Source organism: Callorhinus ursinus, unplaced genomic scaffold (assembly GCF_003265705.2).
Source record: "Callorhinus ursinus isolate GAN/ISIS: 27379988/994484 unplaced genomic scaffold, GSC_fseal_2.0 scaffold4, whole genome shotgun sequence".
Lineage (NCBI taxonomy): Eukaryota > Metazoa > Chordata > Mammalia > Carnivora > Otariidae > Callorhinus > Callorhinus ursinus.
The window spans coordinates 151963987-151981485 of NW_027397066.1; the positions used below are offsets into that span (position 1 = coordinate 151963987).

Genomic DNA, 17499 nt, shown 5'->3' on the forward strand with positions numbered 1-17499 from the left:
TAACCCATAATCTATTGACACAGAGTACTGGAAATCATACAGAATCAGATACATTATCTTTATCCACCACAGTCATATGCTTGAAGTAGCTAGTCTAGATAACTATCTCTCCTATTTGTGTAAGGGAGAGATAGTTAATCTATCGGTTAAATTGCCTTCAGTTGTATTACCTCATTTAATATTCTTAACAACCTTTGATTTAGTATTATGTATTTAGTATATATTTAGTATTATGATTTAGTATTATGACACCCATTTTTTGAGAAGAAAGGTCAACTTTTAGACTTTCAGAGTTTTTCCCAAGATCACCCAGTTAGTAAATGATTCAGTACTGGGATCTGGTACTGTTATTACTATACCACAGATGACCACTAGGCATCTCAAAAATCTGTTATTCTGAAGTTATACACATCATCTTTAAGGCTGTGTTATCAACCTGAAACCACAGGTGAGTTAGCAAATGAAATGAAATGCTTTATCACTGCATTTTTTTCAAGCCTCCCATCAAATCCATTTCCTCTGAAGATTTCTAATATACTGACCTCTTCTAAAAATAAGTTATAAAAGTCTGATAAAAACCAGCATATTATTAATGGGAAAAATGGAAACCTTGTACAGGTAGGTTTTTCTCTCCTTTAGAAAATAAACTTTCAAAGTTAATAAAGTAGAAACTATAATCTTGTTTCTTCACTTCAATGTGCTAATGGTAAACACATACTAATCTTAGGGAAGTAGGTGATTAGAGAGGGCTAGTGAGAACTTAAACATCCCGAAACAACTTATCAAACACAAATAGCACCAACAATAGAAGCTAAATTTAATGATAACAGCTAAGGGACTATTCAGGCTATTTCACCAAGTACAAAACTAATAATCTAAATAACAGTACCATCAATGGGGAACCTGAATTTCACAGGGCAGTAATAAGGTACCCCTACCCCCCCGCCACTGCAAGCTATAAATAAAGGCCAGTGAGGAACCTGGACTTCCACTCCCACCTTGCAATAATGATGAAGTGCTCCCTTTTCCTCTACAGACATGTTGTCAGAGGAGTCTATTAAAACAAAAGATTTAGGGACACCTGGGTGGCACAGTCAGTTAAGCATCTGACTCTTTTGATTTTGGCTCCAGTCACGATCTTAGGGTCGTGGGACCGAGCCCTGTGTTGGGCTCTGCACTCAGCACAAGTCTGCTTGAGAGTCTCTCTCCTCTCCCTCTGCCCCTCCCCCATGCTCATGCACACGCTCTCTCTCTCTCAAATAAATAAATCTTTTAAAAAAACTCAGAAGATTTAAATAAGATCCAGAGTCTCATAATACCCAAAATGTCCAGGATATAATCAAAATTACTTATTCTACCAAGAACAAGGAAAATTTCAACTTGAACAAGAAAAGACTATCAGCTGATCCCAATACCAAGATGACACAGATATTGGAACTACCTAAGAAGGATTTTTAGAGCAGCCATCACAAAAAAAAATGTTTCAATAAGCAATTATGAACAGACATGAAACAAATGAAAAAACAGAAAGTCTCAGCAAAGAAACAAGAGATGAAATACATTAAATGAAATTAAAACTCACCAGGTGGACTCCATAGCAGAATGAAGATGACAAAGGAAAGAATCAGTGATAGGAACAACAGGAATTACCCAGTCTGAACAACAAAGAAAAAACAGAATTTAAAAAAAAATGATCAGTGTCAAGTACTTGTAGGACTATAACAAAAGATCTATCATTCATATCATCCCGAGTCCTGGAAGGAAAGGAGAAAGAGGGCAAGCCTTAAAAAATTACTCAAAGAAATTGTGGCTGAAAAATTTGCAAATCTGGCAAAAGACAGGGACACTTGGCTGGCTCAGTCATAACAGCACACAACTCTTGATCTCAGAGTGGTGAGTTCAAGCCCCACATCAGGTGCAGAGATTACTTAAAAATACATAAACTTTTTTTTAAAAATCTGGCAAAACACATAGCCTACATATTCAAGAAGCTGAGTGAACCCAGGATAAATCCAAAGAAATCCATGCCAAGCCACATCACAATCGAACTCTTTGAAAACTAAAGACAAAGAGAAAATCTTTGCAAGTAGTGAGAGAGAAACATCTTCTTACCTAGAACAGAAAAACAACTGGAATAACAGCAGATTTCTCACCAGAAACCACAGAAGCAGAAGAAAGTGGTACAACATTTTTCAAGTGCTGGGAAAAAAGGGAACTGTCAGCCTAGAATTCCATATCCAGCAAAAATATCCTTCAAGGAAAAGGGAAATCAAGACATTCTCAGCTGAAGGAAAACTAAAAGACTTGTTACCAGCAGACTGACCCTAAAAGAATGGCAAAAGGAAATTCTCTAAACAGAAATGGTAAGAAGGCTAAGAAACCACTTTGTGTTAAAAATGAAATATGACGATTATATTCCATGATACTGTATAAATACTATTTTATGTGAGTGATTAGAGTAGTGCCCTGGTTAACATACCATGCAAAACTCTATACTAGAAAATAATTTAGAGATGATGAATGTGGTATTTCTACTAAAAAAAAAAAAAAAGCTAGACATCATGAGCTCACAGTCAAGTCTATAACCTCCTATTTATTTTACCATTATCTATGCTAAAAAGTCAAACTCAACTTACATCACTTGAGCTTACAAGTTTTTCAAAAATGTAACCTGCTACAAGAGCTAATACTGCCTACCGATCCAACAATCCCACTTTAGGGTCTATACCCAAAAGAACTGATATCAAAGACTCATACAGATTATTTGTACACCCATGCTCAAAGCAGCACTATTCACAAAAGCCAAAAGGTGGAAACAACCCAAGTGTCCATCAACAGAAGAAGGGTTAAAAAAAAAAAAAAAAAAAGGTCTATGCTCACAATGAAATGTCATTCAGCCTTAAAAAGGAAGGAAATTTTGACATATGCTATAACATGACTGAACCTTGAGGATGTGGTGCTAAGTAAAATACCTAGTCACAAAAGGACAAATACCATATGGTTCTGCTTACATCAGGTGCCTAGAGCAGTCAAATTCATAGAGACAGAAAGCAGAATAGTGGCTGCCAGGGACTAGGGGAAAGGGAGAATGGGAAGCTGTTGCTTAATGGGTACAGAGTTTCAGTTTTACAAGAAGAGTTCTGTGGATGGATGGTGGTGATCACCGCACAATGTGAATGTACTTACTGCCATTGAACTGTGCACTTAAAAATGGTTAAGATGGTAAAGTTTATTTTTTTTAAGATTTTATTTATTTATTTGACAGAGAGAGACCTAGCAAGAGAGGGAACACAAGCAGGGGGAGTAGGAGAGGGAGAAGCAGGCTTCCCCGCGGAGCAGGGAGCCCGATGCGGGGCTCGATCCCAGGACCCTGGGATCATGACCTGAGCCGAAGGCGGACACTTAACCAACTGAGCCACCCAGGTGCCCCAAGATGGTAAAGTTTGTTGTGTATTTTTACTACAATATTTTTTTTAATTTTAGCTAAAACAAAGAATAATATCTACCAATTATTGAGCACTTGCTATGTATCAGGGAGTACACTAAGAGCTTTGCATGTATTTCCTTATGTCTCTTCCCAACAAACTTTGAGGAAGGTGGCATAATCTGTCTTACACATGAAGAAACTGGGTTTGCACAACTCGACCAATGTTCAACAAGTAAAAAATGGAGTCAAAATTCAAACTGAGGTTAGTGAGACTCTGAAACCCATTCTCTTTAAGCACTCCTGAGTCTCTGGGAACAATTCAACCTTTCAAGTAAGGGAAAATAACATATAGTGGCCAGCAGAAAAGAAGGTATGAATGGCACTGATCTATGGAATGAAAAGGGTGGCATCACTACAGAGGAACTAATTCTTTAAAACCTAAACTTTAATACCAAAATATTTTACACAAAAACCTCAAGATCCACACGTTAGATGCATTCTAATTATATTGGAGCAAGAGATTCTTAACTATAAAACAGAAGAAAAGATTTTAATTCTTAGAACATGGTGGAATACAGAACACAAACAGGTAACTTCTTTCCTTTTCTACAATTACTTCTAGAGCAATAAAATAACCTTGGCACAACCAATGGCAAAATCAAGTCATGCCTTGCAGTTCGTACTGTTATTCATGACCTACCGGGTTTCAGAATAAATTCCTAACTTCAGTATTCCCTGAACCTTTTCTTTCCCTTTACCAGAATTTCTACATACCCATCTCTGCCTATTTCACCATGTTCTCTGGAACCCTGCCGATCACATCTCCTATCCGACCTAGATCCCATGGGCAAATACTGGAATGCTGCCCTCCTTTGCCCCACACCCTCTGACCTTCTTCAGTTCCTGCTATTCTAATTCCAAGCTTGGATTCACCCCATGCTCACTCTCTCCAGGGCCACCACTTGTAACCCGGGATGACTTTGTATCTTCCTCTAGCAGATCAAGGCACAGGGCTTGAGCAGGAAAGTTGGGCCTGACTTTCAACCCCCTCATAATTACACACACCATGTCTTGACTCTGCCCCTCCCTCTCCTGGGGCTCCCTCTCCTCTTCTGGAGAAAGACCTAAAAAGGTGCAGTTCACCATGAACTGGCCTCAGCAACCCTTCATGATGTTGTATTACACTCTCAATGCTAATTGTTTTCAATACTCTAGTTTAGCCTCAAGATCCCACATCTACTCTCACTCTCTTAGTAAAGTTATTGGCAGGACTGAAGCCAGCTATTGAGCAGTGCCCTAGCTCTCCATATGTTCCCCTCACCACAATCTCCTCAGCCTTCTTCCCACAAGGAGCACACAAAGAAGACTTCCAACTTGTTAGACAGTCTGTTGGCCTGCTCCATGCCTAGGCCATACCACCAGGGCCTATGGCTCTGGGATCCTTTGGGGAAACACGGAGAGGGAGAATGTAAGACAATGGAGGGCTGCCAGGAAGGGAATGAGCATTTGGGGCCACTGTGTACCAGTCAAATCCTTATCTTATATTGTCTCCAACGGTTACCTCGGGGGTTCTAACTCGGTCACAGAGAGTGTGGCCCTACATGCCACTCCCCCTAAACCCATAACCAGCAACACAGACTCAGATCAAAAGCAAACATACTGCTTTTTGTTACTCAACCATGATGAGAAAAGTTTTCTTAATCAAATAAGCCTCCAGAAGATAATCTGCTTCACCATTTGGTTTATCCCTTCAGTGAATCCACACTGGATGGCCATTATGTACCAGTGCTAGGCTCTGTCGCTAGGATTGGTGAGATGCAGGTGAAAGCATTGGTAAACTATAAAGAGGTACACCTTTGCTGGTTACTCCTATCCTTTCCCTCCCTGCAACTATGAATTCCTTACGGGGGGAAATTATATCTTTGTCTCCCCTACATCCAGCATGGGGCCTGGCACAGAGCAGGCCCTCTGGGAATATTTGTTGAATTACTTCAGCAGTTCATACCTGCAGCTGAAACATTTCTCACCTTATGCCACCTGCCACCAGCCCTGACACAGGCCTTCGCCACCAAGGCAACCTCCAAGCCCACCTCCCTGGTTCATGTGACTTTCATCTACTCTTAAGAATGTGAACCTATACCTTCTTTTTATATGAAAGAAAAACTACATGGAATAAAGTTAGCCCACTAAGTTAAAATCTCACTCATGCCTAGAGTCAAGAGCTGTATCATCCCTATGAGCCTTTATGTTAGTGAACAAAATTAAGGAAACACAACAAAACGCTAGATAGCATGGAAAGTGAACTGACTGGTGTGCTTAAAATACACAGCCCCTTAGTGAACTTACTTCCTAAGGGCCACCCTTGCTTACAGATATGAGATTGGCCTCCTCTTCTCTTTCTCAGAAAACAAAGAAAAACAAAAATCCCTCATAAAGAGGCTGGTGTTTTATGTTGCAGCCACATCTTCAAAAGTTCAATGACATCTACTTTGGTATCTGTAAAATCTAGCATGTGAGCCATGGTTCGATCTTCCCTATTTAATTTCTTTCTCACGACATTTGAATTGCTTATTATACACGTCCATCAGAAGACGTGAACAACTGAAGCTTTTTGGCCAATAAGATGCAGCAACCTGAAGAATGGTCCAACAAAGTTCCCAGAGCTGTATGGACAACAGCTAATCCCCTGAGGTTTTATAATAACACTCTATAATACGTACATTGTGCAATAAAAGTTAACATACTTTAATCTATTGAAATAAATCTGACTACAGTGCTGCTCTTTTCTATCTCAGCTTTTGTACTTCTATTTTAAATCTATGCTCTCTTCCATCCATGCATGTGGTTTCCTTCCCTGTTACCCAGAATAATTTCGTCAACAAAATATTAGCATGCTGAAGTGGGTACTCAATAAACATTTGCCCAGTGAATGAATAAATGACTGAATAATTATAAAATGCTGGGCTAAGGCCCCCTAAGAGGTTTCCACTAGTTTATAGAATTATGTGCTTGCATGTTCAGGTATACACATCTAAATGGGACTGAATAATAGGTATCAAGTAGCAGTTAAAAATTAATCCATTTCTGTCTTAATAATTCTACTTCAAAATCTGTAATTCAAACTACAATGAATATATGCTGAGACAGAGTTCATTTACAATCATACTACTAGTATTTACACACTTTAAAATTAAAAGATTTGAAATATTAATACTGATATGGAAATAATTCACAGCCTAAATGTCAATGTGTTTATATAATAAAAGGTCTAAAAGTAAAGAAAAATGCCTCATGTTAAGCCTAATGTGTGTTCGAAAATGTAATCAATTTTTAAACATACCTTTTCAAAAAGGTTGTACAAAGGAGTGCCTATTTTATACCCAGTTAACAAGGAACATTTTAATATGGGACTTTTTTCATTTTAAGATATGTAACAAGTAGGCCAGAGAGAATATATTAGTAAGAAACTTTATTGGGTATAACAGCTAATATTTATTATCAAATCTTAAGTCTAATAAACACCATAAAATGCAGCTTTACCAGTATCGAAAAATTTAATATTTCTTAAGGTGTGTTCTGACATCTTTGTTTTCTAATTTACTTATTTCTTATTATCCCGTCAGAAAACAATTGGACATAAAACAGTCCAGATATAAGATCAGTTTATTCTCACTGAGTTCGCTGCGAAGAAGTTCTGAAAAAAGCTAGCAAATGATTCTTTTAACTTTAAGGGAAAATGGTCTCAGATAAATTAAAGAAGTCACATATTTAGCAAACCTAGGTTATGTTAAATGTTTAAAAAGTAAATAAAAGTAAACATAAATCGGTAATAAGACGGTCAGAATGAAAACGTAGCTCTAATTTAAACTTATTTGCTGAACTTTCTTTTTGCGTCCTATATTGTTGGTTGCTAGCATGGTTGTGAAGGATCCTGTGAGCAGTTCAACAGGAAGACTGTAGCCATGCAAGCATCTCCTTCCCAGTGCCTATCAGCATGTCTTTTATGTCTTGGCGTCCATTTTAGGAGTATCAGCGAGGTGGTGTATAAAGAAGCTTATAAAACAAAGGTTGTCATTTTGGCAACCCAAGTGAGCACTAAGTGATTTCATTTTATTGAAGATCAAAATGTTGATTAGTTAAAAAGTTGAAGGAAATACTTAAGCTCAACTATGCAAACACCTGTATTAGATCTCACATATTTTTAGCTCGTATTTGGATATTAAATGCCATTCTCAGAATTGCTGATGTATGTCATTATGATACCACAAAAACCATTTGAAACAATGGATCATTCAAGGCGCGCAGTAATATAAAGCTATAAACAAAAAAATTTTTTTGTGTGAAAGGATTAACAAATCCCTGATTACATGCTCAAAACAAAAGCATGGAGCAGTCTTTTATACTACCCAAAATGATCAGTACTTATGTGAATATATACAATTTCCCTGTATTCTTTCAGTACATGAAATAAAAAGAACATATATTATCATAGTAAGTTATAACCTAATGCTACAAGTCAAACTCTGTTCTTTAGAAACAGCAATACTTACTGACAATGAGGGTGGTCCACAAAAATACGTACCTTACAGCTAACCTCTCCCACAATAATGCTGATTTTTAAGAGCAGAACTATCACAATCGAACCATAACCAGGCCTAATAGAAACTTTATTATTAAGAAATTAGATTTAAAGTATGTATCCAAGTAAAATTCTGGGTAATATTGAAAAGCAAATCCATGAACTTTCTAGATTTTCCTTCTACTTAAAACATTTTGAGAGAGCCAAGCTATAGTAATCATTTAATTATACAATCTAATCAACTAAAAATAATGGAATTTTTCTCCAAGTATTGCAAACACAGCTTGCTACTTCTTATCCAAAAGATTAAATTTCTATTCTCTACCATTCCCAGCCATTTTCTGCCAGTATCATAAAAATTACCTTTTACCATTTTCTTCTCACAATGAGAATTCCCTAATCGCACACATCTTTTAGACATAGACACCTCCCCACCCACCTCCCCACCCACCTCCAAAAACTGGTTCAGAGCAAAGACACACACAAAAATAATGACCAAGCTCACATTTCTTGTTTGCCCTTCAAACGAAGTCTGGTGTCTTCAGCTTGCCTTTCTGGTCTTCAGTGTTGTCACTCATTGCTGGGGGATGTAGTTTAGGACAGCATGAAGCAGCAGAAATAAAAGCTGTTGCTTTAAGAAAACGTTTTCTTAAACACATGGATAAAACAACTTTTACTCTGACTTCCTGGCTGGGTTGCATAAAATCTTAGAAAGGCTCCTTGAAACGTGAATGTCTACAAATGGGAAAAAATAAAAATAAAATCTAAAAACTTACGTTCTGAACACATTCCGAAGGATGTCTGATTTGATTTGAAAGCAGGTTTGTACTGATGAACAAACTTTATTTTGTAGAAAATTAATATTCTCTCTAATTAGAAATTTGCCTTGCCATCTTCTATATTAATCCTGTCTCTCATGGTATAATCATACATGCAAAAAATCAAATACAGTATTTCCCAAATGCATGGACACTGTGGAAGCTTCATTTTGAAAAAGGCTTTTATTTCCCTTAATACTGGTGACTAAACGTCATTGTATGTACCAACACTTTCAAATAGCCCAAGAGACTTAAAAAGCCTTCTAAGTTTGAAAACCAAAAAGTTCTGAGTTTTTCTGTACCCCAGGACGGTTTTCTTTCCTGAAGCTCAAGCCGAGAAAGCAGACAAAAGAAGCTGATTTGACTGAGCTGTGCCAAGTCTTGCCTTTTTTTCTTTCCTCAGCTCTCCCTCTGCCTCTCTCTCTCCCTTTCCCTCTCTCTCTCTTTCTCTCTCACTCTTTTGCTCCCAGTATGGCAACCTTCCGAGCAGTCTTGGCGGAGGTCCAGCCTGTGCCAGTCTGTCTGAATTCTTGTCTCCAAAAGATGTCCTTTGCGGATCAATTAATACATTTGAAAACAGGAAACTGTGGTACGGTACCCAAATCCTGGCACCAACAGCATCGACTTCTGCCAAATCACCTTACAGATTTCATGGTATCCTACCTTTCATAATCATTACTAACATGTTCCCGGAGCAATAATGGAGTACTAGAAGCCATTCACTGTTCAGCGATAAGGAATCTGTTCCCTAGAAATGTCCATATGCGACATATGCACAACCTGCAGTAAATCAAAATTCTCCTGTGAGAAGAGATGTATGTAACTTTAATAAGCACCACATACTGTATTTCTTTTTATAAGACTTGCTTTTCCTTGCCCTGCTGCAAAGAATCATGGGAGGAGAGAAAAGGAGGCATGCAGATTAAAATTAAAACTGTATGCCCAAATAAGTCATGCTTTACCCTATGGGAAAAGAACATAGTTCTGATTGAACAGCAAATCCCATTATTAAGGAAATTCTAATATAAGCTGTACCCATCCAAAATTTCACCAGATATGAAGGGGGGAGAGAATTAGTTTCAAAATATAAATATCAATTAAAAGGGGAAGAAGAAACTTAGGGGTAGATTTAGTAAAATTGAGTATGTTTTCATATTTTGAACCCCAAATTTCAACATAGTCACTTGTTTACTAAATTCATACCATTATAATTATTAAGTATAAATAAATACTGTTTCTTTTTATTTGTAGCATGTGCATCTTTTAAAGCAAAATAGTCAGTCTATGCTTCACACATCTACTTGGCCTTTGCAGACCAACTAATACATCGGAAAACAAGAAGCTATGCTATGTACCCAAATCCTAGCACCAAGAGCATCGACTTGTGACAAATCGTTTTCTGCTATTTGCTTGAAAAGACAGAGTAGGTATACTCCAGAATCACCACGGTTTCATGGGAAAAAACCCGAGTAGTCGGTTCTAGTCCTTGGCTCTGACTTCCTAAGGTATGTAATCTCAAGGTCCCAAATGCTTAATCTATACATTCCTCACTTTGCTCATCTATCAAATATAAAAATCAGTGACTTCCTCCTCTGTGGTCCCAAAATACCCTGCTTATACTCTGTATACCTTCACTCTAATTGTATAGTAGTTAGTTGAGTATGTGGTCTTCACCAGCCAGATGGGCCGCTCTCAGGCGGGACCATGTGTCACTTATCTAAGAAAACTGAAAGTCTTCCATAAGCAGGTGCTCAATAAATCTATGGGGATGAATAAATTATGGCAGTGGATCACATAAATATCATTCTGAAGTTCCATAAAACTATGAAATATGATAATGAAAAACAAAACCACGTATTACTAAGTCATAAGCTGACAGATCAGAGAAATGCTACAAGATATTATAAGTGTTGAATTAAAGCACTAACAAAAGTGTTCTGTGTAATCCTTCCAAATAAGGGTGATGAGACATGGGCAGGGATGACAGCGGATTTGCAATTTATAATCAAACTGTTGAAAAAGTTAAAGACGAAGAAAGAATCTTGAAAGCAGCAAGGAAGAAGTGACTCCTCACAGATTAGGGGCCCCAGTAAGATTAACAGCTGATTGCTCACTGGAAGCCATGGAGGCCCAGAAAGCAGAGGGATGACAGAGTCAAAGTGCTGACAGGAAAAAAAACCACCACCAGGAGTTCTATATCAGCAAAAGTCTCCTTCAAAACTCAAAGAGGCACTAAGACACTCCAAGATAAGCAAAAACAGAACACTTATTGCTAGTAGATCTACCCTATAAGAAATACTAAAGGAAATTTCTCCTTCAGGCTGAAATGAAAGGAGACTAGACAGTAACTCAAATCCACATGAAGAAATAAAGAGAACAAGTAAAGGCAACCTCAGAAGCAAATATTAAAAGTAGTATAAATGTGGGGCACCTGAGTGGTTCAGTCAGTTAAGCATTCAACTCCTGATTTCGACTCAAGTCATGATCTCAGGGTTGTGAGACTGGGCTCCACTCTGGGCGTGCAGCCTGCTTAAGATTCTCTCTCTCCCTCTCCCTCTGCCCCTCCCCGCCGAAAAAAATAAGAAATAAAAGTAGTATAAATGTATTTTTTGTTTATAACTTTTTTCTCCTACCTGATTTGAAAGACAACAGCATAAAGCAATAATTATAAGGGTGCCCGGGTGGCTCAGTCATTAAGCGTCTACCTTTGGCTCAGGTCATGGTCCCAGGGTCCTGGGATCAAGCCCCACATCAGGCTCCCTCCTTGGCGGGAAGTCTGATTCTCCCTCTCCCACTCCCCCCTGCTTGTGTTCCCTCTCTCGCTATATAAATAAAATCTTAAAAAAAAAAAAGACTTCCTTTACAAAAAAAAGCAATAATTATAAATCTATGTTGATGGACACACAATATGTGAAGATGTAATCTGTGACAACAGGATAAAGGAGAGATGAAACACAAATATATAGGAGCAAAGTTTTTGTATACTACTGAAATTAAGTTGATATAAATCTGAATTAGATTGTTATAAATTAAAATGTTAACTTAAAAGCAACCACTAAGAAAACAAGGGAATTAAAATGTTACCATAGAAAAATATTTAACACAAAAGAAGGTAATAATGGAAGAACAGAGAGACAAAAAAGAGAAAGAGAAAAAACAGCAAAATGGCAGAAGTAAATACAACATCATCAGTATTCACATTAAACTTAAATGAACTAGACTCCAATTAAAATACAGAGATTGGCAGAATGGATTTAAAATACATAATCCAACTATGTGCTGTCTACAAGAGACACAACTTTAGATTCAAAGACACAACAGGTTGAAAGTAAAAAAATTAAAAAATATATGCCATGCAAACAGCAACCAAGAGAAAGCTGGAATGGTCATACTAATATCAGACAAAATACATTTTAAGACAAAAATTGTTACTAAAGACAAATAAACACATCTTATAATGATAAAAGGGTCAATTCATCAAGAATTATAAATACACATACCCATAACCAAAGAACCCTAAAATATATAAAGCAAAAAATGAAATAATTGAAGGATGAAACAGGCAATTCAACAAACAGACAATTTTCCAATAATAGGTGGAGACTTCAATACTCCACTTTAAATAATAGCTAGAACAACTATATAAATCAGCAAGGAAGAGAAGTTTGAACAGCACTGTAAAGCAACTAGACCTGACAGACATCTATAGAACACTCCACTCAACGGCAGAATGCACATTCTTGTCAAGTGCACATGGAACATTCTCCAAAACAGACAATACATTAAACCATAAAACAAGTGCCAATAAATTTAAAAGGACTGAAACCATACAAAGTATTTCTCCAACCACAATGGAATAAAAGCAGAAATCAATCACAGGACAAAAAGATTGGGAAAATCACAAATATATGGAAAAAATACTCCTAAATAACCAGTGAAGAAATAATAAAGACCAGACTGGAAATAAATGAAATAAAGAATAAAAAAAATTTTTTTAATTAGATAAAGATATTGCAAGAAAACTACAGACCAATATCCCTTATGGATACAGATGCAAAAATTCTCAACAAAATACTACCAAACTGAATCTAGCAACATATACAAAGGATTATAAACCACAACCAAGTGGGATTTATCCCAGGAATACAAGGTTGGTTCAACATAGAAAAATCAATCAATGTACTATATCATATTAATAAAATAAAGGACAGAAACCACTCAATCATCTCAACAGACATACAGAAAGCATGTGACAAAACCCAATGCCTTTTCATGACTAGAAATTGGATCTACATAAAGAAAGGAAGAGCACTGAAGATGCAAAAGTGAAAGTAAAATAAAAACTTTTTTCTTATTTTTAACTGATCTAACAGATAAGAGTTTGTTCAAAATAATAGCCATGTACTTAATTATAAATGCTTAGGTTTGTATATATATCTGTATATATATATGTCCATTTGTATAACTATATGCTTATGTACGTTTATATATAAGTGAAACAAAAGACAGCAATGATATTAGGGTGGGAGAGAGGTATTAGGATTATTTTGTTATTATAAAATACACTACCCATGTAGTAGGGCAATGTTACTTGAAAGTGGATTTGGATTAGTTGTAAAGATATAAACTCTAGGGCAATCACTAAACGAAGTTTTTTTTAAAAAGTATAACTGATGTACTGAGAAAAGAGAAAATATGAGTTCATATAAAATGTTCAATTAAAAGCACAAAAAGCAGGGGCGCCTGGGTGGCTCAGTCAGTTAATCGCCTGCCTTTGGCTCAGGTCATGATCTCAGGGTCCTGGGATTGAGCCCTACATTGGGCTTTCCGCTCAGTGGGGAGCGTGCTTCTCCTTCTCCCTCTGCCTGCCACTCCCCCTGCTTGTGCTCTTTCTTTCTGTCAAATAAATAAATAAAATCTTTGAAAAAAAAATAAAACCACAAAAGGCAGAAAAAAAGTAGAAGACAAAAACAGGAACAAAGAACAAGGGCAACAAATAGAAAACAATAAATAAATAAATAAAATCTTTAAAAAAAATAATAAATATGGTAGATATTTATCCAACTATATCAATAATCATTTTGAACATCAATGGTCTACATGCACCTATTAAAAGACAGATTGTCAGAGTGAATCAAAAACTTGTACACAAGTGTTCTTAACAGTGTTATTCATAATAGCTATAATGTGAAAACAATCTGAATGTCCATCAACAGTTGAACAGGTAAATAAAATGTGGTCTAAATATAAAATGGAGTATTATTCAGCCATAAAAAGGAATTAAGCACTGATACATGCTTTAACATAGATGAACCTTTGAAAAAAATTATGCTAAGTGAAAGAAGCCAGACATAAAAGTCCACATATTGTACAATTCTATTTGTACAAAAGGTCCAGAATGGACAAATCCATAGACACAGAAAACAGACGAGTGGATGCCAGGGGTGGGCAGAGAGAAGAACAGGGAGGAGCTAATGGGTACAGGGTTTCCTTTTGGAGTGATGAAAATGTTCTGGAATTTGTGGGGATGGCTGTACAATTTCATAAATATACTAAAAACTGCTCCATTGCATACTATAAAAAGGTGACTTTTATGGTATGTGAGTTATATTTCAATAAAAATAAAGTTGCAGTCCATCTCTCCAGTATTTTGAGTATTTTGAATGATTACATCTGAAAGGTAAACCCACAAAAGCCCTTCTTCTTAAAACACTACACATTAGCTACAACCTTTTCCTTGTGAATCTGCTCCAGGAGTCTACCCAGCAAATTCTTGTGCCTTCCTCTGCTTTGACTTTTTGGTGAGACCCTAGCCAGCTCCAGCATTCCTGGCCTCTCCAAACACAGCTCCCTTCTGCCCACTCTCTTGGTTCTGACTCCTCAAATAGTGCCTGCTCTCTTGGACTGCCAGGCCCGCCTTGAAGTCACTCCATCTTCTCTCCCTAACTGCCAGGCCCTAGTGAATTCAAAAAGTTTGACAGCCAGCCTCGGTCACATGTTAGCAAACCTTACCCACAACTCAGGCAGCTCTTCACAGGCACCCTGATCCCAGCAGGCTTCGGGAGGCTTCCTCAGGGCTAACCCAGGATCTGACTCAACATTTTAATCCCTGTCTCTCCTTCACATCCCCGTGGGTCCCTCTCCCAGCCACCTGCTTGGACAGGGCACTCTCTGTACCCACACAGGATACTGACTATATACTCACAAGGGTAGATTCATAAATATGGGGAATTTTCTTCCCGGTGCATACCATTTATGACTTACTGGTAGCCTCAACACATCCTTTTGATTCAACCTCTCAGACAGAATACAATGAAAAAGGACTGATTCTTAGAAGCTTTACACAGTCTGTAAGTTAGTGGTTGCAGATGGTAGTAGCATGGTTAAGTCTTTCTACAGACTTAGCGAAGTCTATGAGGGTAACAGAAGAAACAGGAGGTCAAAATGCACAAACTTCATGATTTTTCAAACTTTGTTCTTCCAGAGAGTCCTGGAGCTCCCCAGAGGCTGCAGGGCCCTCAAAGAGGACAAAGAAAGGATAAGCAGGCAAGGTTCTAAGACATCACCACTGCAAAAACTACAGTAGTTCTGTTTTTATGACTTATAGGTATGAGGTTCACACAAGATTTTAACAAAAAAATGTTTTTCTAAAAAAACAATGTTTAAAATCCTTTTTTTTGAGCCAATCTAGAAAAATACTCCCTAATGAACTAATCTAACAAGAACTTTTGAGGCTGTGGCCCTCTCAGAATATTTACAACATGAGCTAACATTGTCACCTAAGACGTAAGATGGTAGTGGGGAGCTACCTCTTAACCAGACAGATTACATCTATCTTGTCCACAAGACAGAAAATGAGGGAAAACTGGGACACATGGGTGGCTCAGTCAGTTAAGTGTCTGCCTTCAGCTCAGGTCATGATCCCAGGGTCCTGGGTCCCTGCTCAGCGGGAAGCCTGCTTCTCCCTCTCTCTTTGCCCCTCCCCCTGCTTGTGCACTCTCTCTCAAATAAATAAAATCTTTTTTAAAAAAGAAAGAAAATGAGGGAAAATAGAATTATTGGACGATTTCCCCACTTTCTTTCCCTCCTTAGGTTTAGATCTTCTATAATCTGAAACCCCAAAGAGCATGAATCTGGTCTTCTTTCCCAGCTTTTCATTAAGTCTTAAATAATGATACCCACTCAGGAATCATTCTCTCAAACATTATTTAAACAACCACTACATGCCAGGCCTGTGCCAGGGATATGGAACCCCTGCCATCATGCAGCAGGTATGTAAACAAGCAGTTACAACTACAGGTCACCCATCAGCCATGGCAGAAGCATGTGCACAACATCCTATGATCACAAGAAGGAAATAAGCTGAAGTGTAACCTACTGACCAACCAAAAGTCAAATACAGGTCACTTTAGATAGAATAAGGAGAGAAGTTTGAAAGGTGTATTCCTTCATTTTATACATATCTGTGGTGTTCATTTAAGCTTAAAGCAGTAAGCTAAGGCTCTAGGCAATCTAGAGGCACATCAGAAACTACCCCTGCCCTCAAAAAGTTTAAAGTCTAGGATGAAGATAAGACACTTAAGAAATACTACACTTTACATATTGTTATTATAGGACATATGTGATGTCATAAAACAAAAGACACATGGCCTTTCCACAAAGCTCACGCATGGAATTGTATGGCCATCCTTCCTGAGGCAGATCTAAATTCTGCCCATTCTCTCTGTTCTCCTCTCCTCCCCCACCTCCCTCTCCCCAGTCTCATCTTTCTTTCTTCTTTCTCCTCTCTCCCATCTCCCCCATTATGCACATAGTCATTATCTGCATTCATTGATTCATCAAGCCAGTATTTACTGAGCACTTGCTTATGTACAAAATATGGGGTTAGAAGCCACAATGAACACAGCAATGACACCAACAAAAGGTAATCATGCATGAGTAATATCTATGCTAATAAGCACCTTCACATTCCTTAATTCATTCACTTTTCACCCAACCTTTGGAGGAAGACAGGTGTTATTTTACTCTATAGATGAGAACACTGACATCAGAAGAAGTTATGTGACTTTCCAGACCATAAGCACGTATCTAAAATATAGGAAATTGAAGCAACTAGTCCAGATTCCATTACTAAATGAGTTCTGGAAAACAGACTGGACACATCCCGCTACTGACTTAACAGTCCCTCTGAAATGGCTAATAGATACCTCAGACTCCACTTTGTCAAACCAGAACTCTTGACTGTTCTCAGAAAAGTTCCTTCCTCTTTCCGCCTCAATTTAATGGCACTCAGCTGCTCAACCTGAAAATCCAAGAGCCATCCTTGATCCACCCCTCAACACCCATGAGAAAGGCTAAAAGAAAAAAGACAGTGAATGCCAAGTGTTGCTGAGGATGCTAGAAACTGGACCCCTCATACATTGCTGCTGGGAATACAAAATGGTAAATAGTGTGGCAGTGTCTTGAAAAGTTCAACTTATACTTACCATAAGAACTAGCAATTTCCAGCCCTAAGTCTACCTGTGAGAAATCACAGACCTGCACATGAACATTTATCAAGAAATTCTTCTCAACAGCCAAAAACGGCAAACAATTCCCAAGTCCACAACATGGCGAATGGTTAAACAAAATGCAGCCTATCAATGCTACACGACAAAAAGTCACCAATTACTAAT

At 37.7% G+C, this 17499-nt stretch overlaps 1 protein-coding gene and 1 long non-coding RNA gene across 3 annotated transcripts in view; both read right to left on the reverse strand.

Moving 5' to 3' along the window:
• LOC141372681 (uncharacterized) overlaps nt 1-9587 on the reverse strand; it is a 42652-nt gene extending 33065 nt beyond the window's left edge. The window contains exons 1-2 of the long non-coding RNA XR_012378096.1: nt 8783-9587; nt 8512-8586 (exon numbers count right to left, since the gene is read on the reverse strand). This is a non-coding gene — a long non-coding RNA (uncharacterized lncRNA). The remainder of the gene's footprint in view (nt 1-8511; nt 8587-8782) is intronic.
• Nucleotides 1-17499, reverse strand: part of MSRA (methionine sulfoxide reductase A) — a 439748-nt gene that overhangs the window by 388108 nt on the left and 34141 nt on the right. The gene's annotated exons all lie outside the window — the stretch shown is intronic.